This window comes from Pristis pectinata, chromosome 42 (assembly GCF_009764475.1).
Source record: "Pristis pectinata isolate sPriPec2 chromosome 42, sPriPec2.1.pri, whole genome shotgun sequence".
Lineage (NCBI taxonomy): Eukaryota > Metazoa > Chordata > Chondrichthyes > Rhinopristiformes > Pristidae > Pristis > Pristis pectinata.
Window position 1 is genome coordinate 987,600 of NC_067445.1, and position 11,397 is coordinate 998,996.

At 51.5% G+C, this 11,397-nt stretch overlaps 3 non-coding genes across 3 annotated transcripts; 1 reads left to right on the plus strand and 2 right to left on the minus strand.

Annotated features, from left to right (window-relative positions):
- Positions 1 to 678: 678 nt before the first annotated feature.
- trnas-aga (transfer RNA serine (anticodon AGA)) lies at positions 679 to 760 on the plus strand. The gene has a single exon. It is a non-coding gene; the product is annotated as a tRNA-Ser (tRNA).
- Positions 761 to 9,140: 8,380 nt separating this feature from the next.
- trnan-guu (transfer RNA asparagine (anticodon GUU)) lies at positions 9,141 to 9,214 on the minus strand. The gene has a single exon. It is a non-coding gene; the product is annotated as a tRNA-Asn (tRNA).
- A 227-nt stretch (positions 9,215 to 9,441) lies between these two features.
- trnas-aga (transfer RNA serine (anticodon AGA)) lies at positions 9,442 to 9,523 on the minus strand. The gene has a single exon. It is a non-coding gene; the product is annotated as a tRNA-Ser (tRNA).
- Between the last annotated feature and the right edge of the window lie 1,874 nt (positions 9,524 to 11,397).

The following is an 11,397-nucleotide window of genomic DNA, read 5'->3' on the forward strand; positions in this document are numbered from 1 at the left end:
CAGGTGCTGGGGGAAGAAAACCCGCCGTCCTCACCCGCTCTGGTCTGTACGTGCCTCCAGCCCACACCAAATGCAGTTACCTGGTGACTGCCCTCTGACGAAGCCCGGCAAGCCCGTCGGGTGGATCAGGAAAGAGAAGGAGAGTGAAACCGGCATGGCTGCCCAGCCCAGGCCACACTGCAGTTCCTCCCCATTGCCATCGCTGTCTGGGCGCAGGGTCAGGATCCTGGAACCCGGTTACTGAGAGCCCAGTGGGAGCTCCCTCACCACACGGGGAGCAGAGGTCCAGGGAGGCGGCCCTGCCCCACCTTTTACCAGGGCAGCTGGGGAATGACAATAACCGCTGTCCCTGCTGCTGGTGCCCACGGTCAGAGACTGAGAGCAAACTGGGAGGTCTGGGGGTGTGGTGACGGGTGAGGAAACCCTGCCCCGCTCTGACTGACACTCCCTCCGTCCAACTGCCCGACGGACTTCAGGGTGAAAGGTCATCGACTGAAACATTTCTCGCTCCACAGATGCTGCCTGACCTGCTGAGTGTTTCAGACAGTTGCTATTTGTAGTTCAGGATCAGTCCTGTTTCTCTGACTCCGGGATCGTTGCTGACCCCGTCCGTCCCGGCATCCATGGATCGTGTCTGATGGCCGATGTCCTTCTGTCTGCCCAGCCGTGGGGAGAGGGGTAGTCGTGGCCGAGTGATTAAGGCGATGGACTAGAAATCCATTCGGGTTTCCCCGCGCAGGTTCGAATCCTGCCGACTACGTGGTTCCAGAATTTTCTGTATTATATTAACTGTGACCCCCGGATCGAAAACATTGATGTAGATTGTGAAAAGCTGGTTCCCAGCAGCAGTCCCTCGTCCCGCGTCCCAACCCGAGAATCATTTCTCAACACACACGAAATGCTCCGGGAAGAAATAAACAGTCGACGTTTCAGGCCGGAACCTTTCACCAGGACTGGAATTCATCCCCGCTTCCTTCAGGGTGTCTCTGTGGCGCAATCGGTCAGCGTGTTCAGCTGTAAAGCGAAAGGTTGGTGGTTCGAGCCTACCCAGGGACGCTAGCGATCCGGCAGCTTTTGCTGTGCGTGTTCTCGTCAGCGGGGTAACACTGCACTGTCCGGCGGCGGCAGCTCCCTGCTGCTGCCTCACTGAGCTCAGTGGGAGCCCTTCTTGCGGGGTCTCACATCAGGGAGCCCTGGTGTTCCACTTCCCTTTCACTGGGATGTGTGTGCTTCCTCCGGCGATGTCCTTGGAACTGATGGACTTGTCGCGACTACTGTCGTGTTTTGATTTAATTTTGGCTCTTCGATCATTCATTTGAAAACTAAATGGTTTCGGCCCACGGGGTCTGGGGAGAGAACGGGACAGGGGATTGATAAATCATGATCACACTGAATGGTGAGGGCCGGATGGCCGGTGGCAGCCCTACTCGCTATGTTCCAATGTCTACGTCTTTTTATCAATGGGTGAGACACAGCAAGCAGCGTCCTTTTTAAATTACGGAGTGTCCGGGGGAATGTAGCTCAGTGGGGGCACGCATGCTTTGCATGTATGAGGTCTCGAGTTCAATCCCCGGCATCTACACGCAGGTGACCTTGAAGTTTGAACAAAACCCTGGTGCACGTCCCTGAAGAGACTTCCGACTGACCCCAGAACGGACCTGGGCAGTAAAATCCAAACCTGATGTGGGCTCGAGTCACAAAGAGCTGGGAAAGAGACATCTAACATGAAGATCTCACCTGCAATATGTCCATCGCCAACTGCCAGAGATGCACCTTTTAATCTTACCTTGTCCAATGCCAGAGGCCATGCACTTAAGGTGAGAGAGGTAATTTCAAAGGAGATGTGCGGGGCATTTTTTTTACACAATGTTGTGGTTGCGTGGAATGCGCTGCCTGGGGTGGTTTTGGAGGCAAATATGAAAGGGGAGTTCAACAGGCTCTTTGACAAGCCCATGGATGTGCAGGAAATGGAAGGATGTGAACATTGTGCAGACAGAAGGGATTAGTTTAGTTGGGCATTTGATTACTTATTTAAATAGTTCGGCACGTCATCGTGGGCCGAAGGGCCTGTTCTTGTGCTGTACGGTTCCATGTTCTCTGTTGGAGGAACTCAGCAGGTCAAGCTTCATCTGTGAGGCATAAGGAATTGTCGAAGTTTCGGGTCGACAACCTGCTTCAGGAGGGTCACAAAGAGACCAATTGAGCTGCCGGTCGTTCAACACTGAAGGAAATCTGACATTTATTGAGTTATAGTGATAGGTGTGGGAAGTTAATGAGACCTCGGGATTGGACGACATGAGACCTCACCGCGTGCAGGTGAAGCCTTTGTGTGGTGTCTCGCAGGGTGATTAAAGTATACCCGGGTCATCCCACACAGCATCACAGACCGTGCCCTCTGCTCTGTACATTCATGTTTGACCCAAAGACGGCGGAAGAGACACGGAGGAAGAGAAACAGAATGTCCGACAGCAGGGCCGCAGGAACAGGGTCAATTAAATAATGTCAAACATGGTTAACTGAAATGTTGGGAACGAGGATCCGACCGGGACAGAGTACAGACAACACAGGGCTGGTAACGGGATGGGACGGGGAGTAAGGAACAAAGGGAGAGGGAGTGAGAGGGGGAGAGAGAGAGAGAGAGAGAGAGAGAGAGAAGAGAGAGAGAAGGGGAGAGAAAGAGAAAAGAGAAAGAGAGCGGGAGAGTGAAAGAGGGAGAGAGAGATTATGGGAAGAGATAAAGTAGTAAGTGAGGGGGAAGTAAAGAGAAGCAACAAGAGAAACAGTATAAGTCGGAAAGAAACACGGCAAAAATGAATAAAGGAGGGAATACGGAAAGTTGCACTTTGCTTGTCTCACAGCAGAGGGCGCAGCGGAAGCGGGCTGCGCCCAGAACCCAGAGGTCGATGGATCGAAACCATCCTCTGTTATTGTTCAGCTGAACATTTTACCACAGGACGCTGTCAAGTCACGCATTCACACAATGTACATTTCACTTCACTTAGAACGAAAATCTCCCGTTTAAAGGTCCTTACATTCCATCATTTTATGTGGACAGGTCCGGAGAGGAGAACAACATATTGTGCTTCGGTATGGTCCAATACATATTGCAGTCTGCTGTGAAAGCTTGAGCTCTGCCGTAGAACAGAAAATGCTGGAAACACTCAGCAGGTCAGGCGGAAATCGAAAGCGAATTATCGTTTCAGTGCCGGGACCCGTCAGTAGAACCGGGAGAGAGAGAGAACAAGTGAATGTTGAACAGCTGAGAAAGTGGGCAGTGGGCAGTGGGGGGAAAGAGGGGAACATCTCCTGCAGGGCAAGACCAAACACATCACATTACGGGGCTGTGGGACACACAGGACAGGCCGGCTTTACCCCTGGAAAGGGGAAACACGGAGCCACAATGACTGATGTGTGACGGACTGAAATGTCCAATTCCACGACAGGGGGAAGTGCTTTGGAGACGGTCTGAGGAAAGGTTTTCTCCAAAGAGTGGTTGGTGTTTCGAACGCACGACCTGAGGGGGGAACGCAGGCAGGAACTCGCACAACATCGATGAAGTGTCCAGAGAAACATTTAAATAAGTAAGGCGGAGCGTTTGTGGGACAAGTGCTGGACAACAGGTTTAGCACAGTCGGAAATGTTATGGTCGGTACGGATATGCTGGGCCGAAGGGGCTGTGACCCTGTGACCCAGTATTACTCCTGTCAGTGTAGAAGCACCGGGTGTAGTCTGTGTCGGAACGGAGGGGGAGTGAGGGGAAGATTGACCGGGGTAAACTAGACAAGGAAAAGTGGGGGAGAGGGTGAACAGACTGACGTCACCCAGAGTGAACACGTCATCTAGAGCACAGAACAGTTCAGCACAGGAACAGGCCCTTCGGCGCAACACGTCTGCGCCGAACCAGATGCCGAATTAGACGAAACTCTTCTGCCTGGACTTGATCTATGTCCCTCCACTCCCTGCAGATTCATGTGTCTATCTAACAGCCTCTTAAACGTTACTGTCGTGTCCGCTTTCACCTCTACACCTGGTAGCCCATTCCAGGCACCGATCGCTCTCTGTAACACACTTGCCACATATATTTCCTGTGAACTTCCAACACTCACGTTAAGTTCATGCCCCCTGGTATTTTACATTTCAACCCTGGGAAAAATATTCTGACTCACTGCCCTATCTATGCCTCTCATAGTTTTACAAACCTCTATCAGATCTTTCCTCAGCCCCTGACGGTCCAGAGAAAACAACCCACGTTCGTCCAACATCTCCTTTTAACCTAGGACTTCCAATCCAGGCAACATCTTTGTAAACACTTTTGCACCGTTTCCAAAGCCTCCACATCCTTCCTGTAATGAGGCGACCGCGAGTGTCATAGTTTGTTGTGGGAATCTGGGATAGAGTGAGAGCAGGAAGCTGCACTGGTCCGTTCATCGATTACCCGAGTGAAGGGTGAGGGAGGGGATTTGCCTCCCTGGCCCATTGACCTGCTCACAGGAAACAATACTTAATGAAACAGAAATGGGATCTCTATTACACTCACCCATCAAAATACATGAATGCAGCAAGTTAGCCTGAGTGGACCACTCGGCCACTCCACTTCTGTACAGACCGTTGAACTGTAAGAGGTTCATTTCTGACAATGCCGATATCAGGATTTTAAAACTCTACAACCTGCGATGGCCGGGGATCGAACCCGGGTCAACTGCTTGGAAGACAGTTATGCTCACTACTATACCACTATCGCTTCATGATACTGCAGGAGATTCGGGTACTGAACCGCCCCCAGTGCTGTCTGATTCTTCGATTCGATCACCAGTCCACGAGCTGCTTTCTGAGGGGTCATTCCTGACTCTGCTGCAGTCCCTGTTCTGTCCAATTGATGTCGCCACCCTCCAACAGACCGGAGCTACACAGCACCCAGTGATTATTCACCCAGGATCGGACTGAAGTGAGAGCCGACCCCTGAAATAGTCGATGGGCGACACATCGTTTCCTGCCTCTCACATCAGCAAATGGGAAAATAAATCCTGATTATAAATGTTATTTCCAACCCCAACCTATGGACCCCAAATGCGAACCCCACCTTCGGCCTGTCCTTAAGCAAAACAAGTGACTGAATCGCTGGAGATCCTGAGACCCCTCCGGTCACACAGTGAGGTGGACGTCTGAAAGGCGCCGGTTTTACAATCAATGAACTAACATGAGTGTGATCCTGTGAGCCCTCCTGTACCCTGACAAAAGATGGGCTACATCGTTCCATCTCTTCCTCGTTAGTATAGTGGTCAGTATCCCCGCCTGTCACGCGGGAGACCGCGGTTCAATTCCCCGACGGGGAGATGATTATTTCCAAAGCTAATAGGAAATAGTAGTGAATTTTTGAACACTAAAACCGACAAGTTATCGCCCTGTACAGAAGTGGAGTGACCCGGTGGTCTACTCAGGCTAACTTGCTGCATTCATGTAGTTTGGTGGGTGAGTGTAATAGAGATCCCATTGCTGTTTCATTAATTATTGTTGCCTGTGAGCAGGTCAATGGGCCAGGGAAGCAATTCCCCTCCCTCACCCTTTACTCGGGATATCGATGAATGGAGCAGTGCAGTTTCCTGCCCTCACTCTATCCCAGATTCCCACAACAAACTATGACACTTGCGGTCGCCTCATTACAGGAAGGATGTGGAGGCTTTGGAAACTGTGCAGAAGCGTTTACAAGGATGTTGCCTGGATTGGAGGTTATAAAGTTTTAGGAGAGGTTGGACTAACGTGGGTTGTTTTCTCTGGACCGTCAGGGGCTGAGGGAAGATCTGATAGAGGTTCGTAAAACTATGAGAGACATAGATAGGGCAGTGAGTCTGAATATTTTCCCAGGGTTGAAATGTAAGATACTAGAGGGCATGCACTTCACGTAAGTGTTGGAGCTTAAAGGAAATATATGTGGCAAGTGTGTTACAGAGAGCGATCGGTGCCTGGATTGGGCCGTCAGGTGTAGAGGTGAAAGCGGTCACGACAGTAAACTTTAAGAGGCTGTTAGATAGACACATGAATCTGCAGGGAGTTGAGGGATATGGATCAAGTACAGGCAGAAGAGTTTCGTCTAATTCGGCATCGAGTTCGGCACAGACGTGGTGGGCCGAAGGGCCTGTTCCTGTGCTGTACTGTTCTGTGCTCTATGATACCAATGTCCCAGATGACTTGTTGACACTGAGTGACGTCAGTCTGTTAACCCTCCCTCGCCTTCGCTCCCTGTCTAGGTTTACCCCGTGCAATCTTTCCCTCACTCCTCCTCCGTTCCGACACGGACTACACCCGGTGCTTCTGCACTGTCAGGAGTAATACAGGGTCATAGCGTCACAGGCCATTCGGCCCGGCATGACCCTACCGACCATAACATTCCCGACTGTGCTAAACCCGTTGTCCAGCCCTTGTCCCACAAACGCTCCGCCTTAGCGATTTAAATGTTCCTCTGGACAATTCATCGATGTTGTGCGAGTTCCTGCCTTGGACGCCCCCTCAGGTCGTGCTTTCGAGACACCAACCACTCTTTGGAGAAAAACCTTTCCTCGGACCGTCTCCATAGCCCTTACCCCTGTCCCGTAACTGGACATTTCATCCCGTCACTCGTCTGTAATTGTGGCTCCATGTTTCCAATCTCCAGGAGTAAAGCCGGCCTGTCCTGTGTGTCCCACAGCCCTGTCACGTGATGTGTTTGGTCTCACCCTGTCGGCGATATTCCCCTTGTTCTCCCCACGACCCACTCCCCACTTCCCTGATGCTGAACTTTCACTTGTTCTCTATTTCCCGGTTCTACTGACAGGTCCCGGCACTGAAACGATAACTCGCTTTCGATTTCCGCCTGACCTGCTGAGTGTTTCCAGCATTTTCTGTTCTACGGCAGAATTCAGGCTTTCACAGCAGACTGCAATGCGTATAGAACCATATCGAAGCACAATATGTCGTTCTCCTCTCCGGACCTGTCCACATAAAATAATGGAATGAAAGGATCTTTAATACTGATACGCGAGATTTTCATTCATGGAGAAGTGAAAGGTTCATTGTATGAATGTGTGACGTGACAGGGTCCTGTTGTAAAATGTTCAGCTGAAGAATAGCAGAGGATGGTTTCGATCCATCGACCTCTGGGTTATGGGCCCAGCACACTTCCGCTGCGACCTCTGCTGTGAGACAAGCAAAGTGAAACTTTCTGTATTCCCTCTTTTATTCATTTTTGCCGTGTTCCTTTCCGACTTATAGTGTTTTTTTTGTTGGTGTCTCTTTACTTCCCCCTCACTTACTACTTTATTCTTTCCCATAATCTCTCCCTCTCCCCCTCTCTCTGCCCCCTCTCTCTCCCCCTCTCTCTGCCCCCTCTCTCTCCCCCTCTATATTTTATCTCTCTCTCCCCCTCCCTCTCCCCTTCCTCTCTCTCTCTTCCCTCTCTCCCCCACTCTCTCTGCCCCTCTCTCCCTCTCTCTCCCTCTCTCTCTCCCCTCTCCCTTTCTCTTTCTCTTCCCTCCTCTTCTCTCTCACCACTCTCTCTCTCACCACTCTCTCTCCCCGTTGTCTCTCTCCGCGCTCTCTCTCCCTCTCCCTCCTCCTCTTCCTTTTGTTCCTTACTGCTTCTCCCATTCCGTTACCATCCCTGTGTTGTCTATACTCTGTCCCGGTCGGATCCCCGTTCCCAACATTTCAGCAATAACCGCGTTTGACATTATATAATTCACCCTGTTCCTGCGGCCCTGCTGTCGGACATTCTGTTTCTCTTCATCCGTGTCTCTTCCGCCTTCTCTGGGTCAAATGTGAATGTACAGAGCAGAGGGCACAGTCTGTGCTGCCGTGGGGGATGACCGGGCGATACTTTAGTCACCCTGCGAGACACCACACAAAGAATTCACCCACACCCGGTGGTGGCTCAATTTGCCCAATTCCGAGGTCTCATTAACTTCCCACACCTATCACTATAACTCAATAAATGTCAGATTTCCTTCAGTGTTGAAGGGCCGGCTGCTCACTTTGTCTCTTTGTGACCCTCCTGAAGCAGGTTGTCGACCCGAAACTTCAACAATTCCTTTCCTCTCACAGATGAAACTTGACCTGCTGAGATCCTCCAACATAGAACATGGAACCGTATAGCACAGGAACAGGCCTTTCGGCCCACAATGATGTGCCGAACTATTTAAATTAGTAATCAAATGCCCAACTAAACTAATCCCTTCTGTCTGCACAATGTTCACATCCTTCAATTTCCTGCACATCTATGGGCCTGTATAAGAGCCTGTTGAACGCCCCTTTCGTTTCTGCCATCAACACCACTCCAGGCAGTGCATTCCTACGCACACACAACACTGTTTAAAAAATGCCCCTTACATCTCCTCTGCACTTACCTCTCTCACCTTGTGCATGTTCTCTGGTATTGGACAATGTAAGATTAAGAGGCGCATCTCTGGCAGTTGGCAATGGACATATTAGAGGTGAGTTATCCATGTTAGATGTCATTTTCCCAGCTCTCTGTGTCTCAAGCCCACCTCAGGTTTGGATTTTACTCCCGATACGTTCTGGGGTCAGTCGAAATACTCTTCAGGTTCTTGCACCGGGTGTTGTTGAAAATTCAAGGTCATCAGCGTGGAGATGCCGGGGATTGAACACGGGACCTCATACATGCAAAGCATGCGTGCCCCCACTGAGCTACATACCCACGGCCACTCCGTAATTTCAAAACTACGCTGCTTGCAGTGTCTCACCCATTGAGCAGAAGACGTAGACATTGGAACATGGCTAATAGGGCTGCCACCGTCCATTCGGCCCTTCACCATTCAGTGCGATCATGGTTGATCAATCCCCTGTCCCTTCTCTCCCCAAACCCCGTGGGCCGAAACCATTTACATACCAACTGAATGATCGAAGAGCCAAAATTAAATCAAAACACGGTAGTAGTCCTGGCAAGTCCGTCAGTTCGAAGGATATCGCCGGAGGAAGCGCACACATACTGGTGAAAGGGAAGCGAAACACCGGGGCTCCCGGACCAGAAAACCCGCAGAGATGGCTCCCACTGAGCTCAGTGAGGCAGAGGCAGGGCGCGGCCGCCTCCGGACAGCGCAGTTTTACCCAGCTGACAATGACACGCACAGCAAAAGCTGCCGGATCGCCAGCGTCCCTGGGTGGGCTCGAAACACCAACCTTTCGGTTAACAGCCGAACGAGTTGACCGATTGCGCCACAGAGACACCCTGAAGGAAGCGGGGATGAATGTCAGTCCTGGTGAAAGGTCCCGGCCTGAAAAGTTGACTGTTTATTTCTCCCCGGAGCATTTCGTGTGTGTTGAGGAATGATTCATTCCCGGGTTGGGATGCGGCGACGATGGACTGGTTTTCGGAACCGGTTTTTCTCTATCTGCATCAACGTTTTGGATCCGCGGTGCACGGACAATATAATACGGAAAATGCTGGAAACACGTAGTCGGCAGGATTCGAACCTGCGCGGGGAAACCCCAATGCATTTCTAGTCCAACGCCTTCACCATTCGGCCACGACAACCACTTTCCCCACGGCTGGGCAGACAGAAGGATATCGGCCGTCGGATGTGATCAGTGGATCCCAGGACAGACGGGGACTGCACCGATCCCGGAGTCAGAGAAACACGACTGATCCTGAAATACAAATAGAAACTGCCTGAAACACTCAGCAGGTCAGGCAGCGTCTGTGGAGCGAGAAAAAGTGTTAACGTTTCAGCTGGACGACCGTTCACCCTGAACTCCGGCGTGCAGTCGGACGGAGGGTGTCTCACTCAGGGCGGGACAGGGCTTGCTCACTCCGTCCCCACACCCCCAGACCTCCCAGTTTTCTGTCAGTCTCTGACTGCGGGCATCAACAGCAGGGACTGCGGTGCCTGACGTTCCCCAGCTGCCCTGGAGAAGGTGGTTCCGGGCGACTTCCCTGGGCCGCTGCGCCCTGTGTGGTGAGGGAGCTCGCACTGGGTTCTCAGTAACGGGGCTCCAGGATCCTGACCCAGTGCCCAGCCAATGATGACGATGAGGGGGACTGCAGCGTGGCCCTGGCTGGGCTTCCGGGCCTGTTTCACTCTCCTCTTCCTTTATGATCCATCCGACGGGCTTGACGGGCCGCTTCAGACGGCAGTAACCCCATTTGGTGTGGGCTGGAGTCACATACTGTCCAGAGCGGATGAGAACTGCGGTATTTCTTCCCCTAGCACCCGAGTGTCAGCAGGTGGGAGAGACTGAGATCGGTTGGTGGGTCTGAGCTGATGATCCGTCTGCTGTCCGAGGGTATTGACCTGACACTTCTGTCTTCACTCTCCACGGGCGCTGCGTGACCTGTTGAGTTCGAGAGAATGTTTTTCTGTCATGTCCAATTTCCAGCAACCGCAGTATTTATGGGCTGTTTGTACCCGACGCTGGATTCTAAAGGGCGGACGGACCGGGGCGAGACTGACATCGGTGCGTTAATTTCACCCCTGACTTGCACAGGTGCATTTTAATGGGTATTAAGGGGGTGGGGGAGCATTGGTTTCTATGTGCCGAGACCTTTAACGTGACAGCTAATGCAGATGAGGGTGTGACGCATCCAGACGGGGGAGCTCCTTCATGAGGCGGTGCATGGAACTTAACAGCAGGGTGGCTTTGTTCCAAACATGTTCGAGTTTGAGTCGCCCCACACTGGAGGGTTGTGTGGAGTTCTGTTCGCCACACTGTAGGGAGGGCCAGATTTCGCGAGAGAGGTTGCAGAGGAGATTCACCATGATGTCCCTTCCGTTATAAATGTTGTTCCCTTTGGAACAGCGAAGATTGCGACGTGATGTAATTGGGGTGCGTGAAGTGACAAAGGACATAGGAAGAGTAACAGAGAGAAGCCGCTCCCGTTGGCGATGGTACTGGAGTACATGGACTGGAGGTGAATTATCGGAAAACGATGGGAGGCTGAACTCCGAGGGAACAGGGAATGTGGCCTGAGACAGTGGAGGGAATTCCAACGTCCAGTGCGCACGCTCAGGGTACAAACAGGAATATTTCTGTGAAACAGGAAGAGTGCCTGAGACTCTTAATGAAGACATGACATTGGTCCTTGCAAAAGAAGGGGACAGAGTCTCTGTCGGGAATGGAGGGGGTGTGAGGAGAGATATTCTACAGGGTAATCATAGACACGAGTTCGTGGTGAATAGACGGACGTCCATCAGTGTGAGCACATTATCCGGGACATGTCGGGCATCTGTAGGCATACAATTTCCTGTAGGAATCTGGAATAGAGAGAGAGTGAGGACTGGAAAATGCGTTGATCCGTGCATTGAATTTTTAAATTAAAAAAAAAAAATTCTCATCCCTCATCTTTTCCCGGTCAATCAGTGAACGGATCAACGCATTTTCCAGCTCTCACTCTCTCCCTATTCCATATGC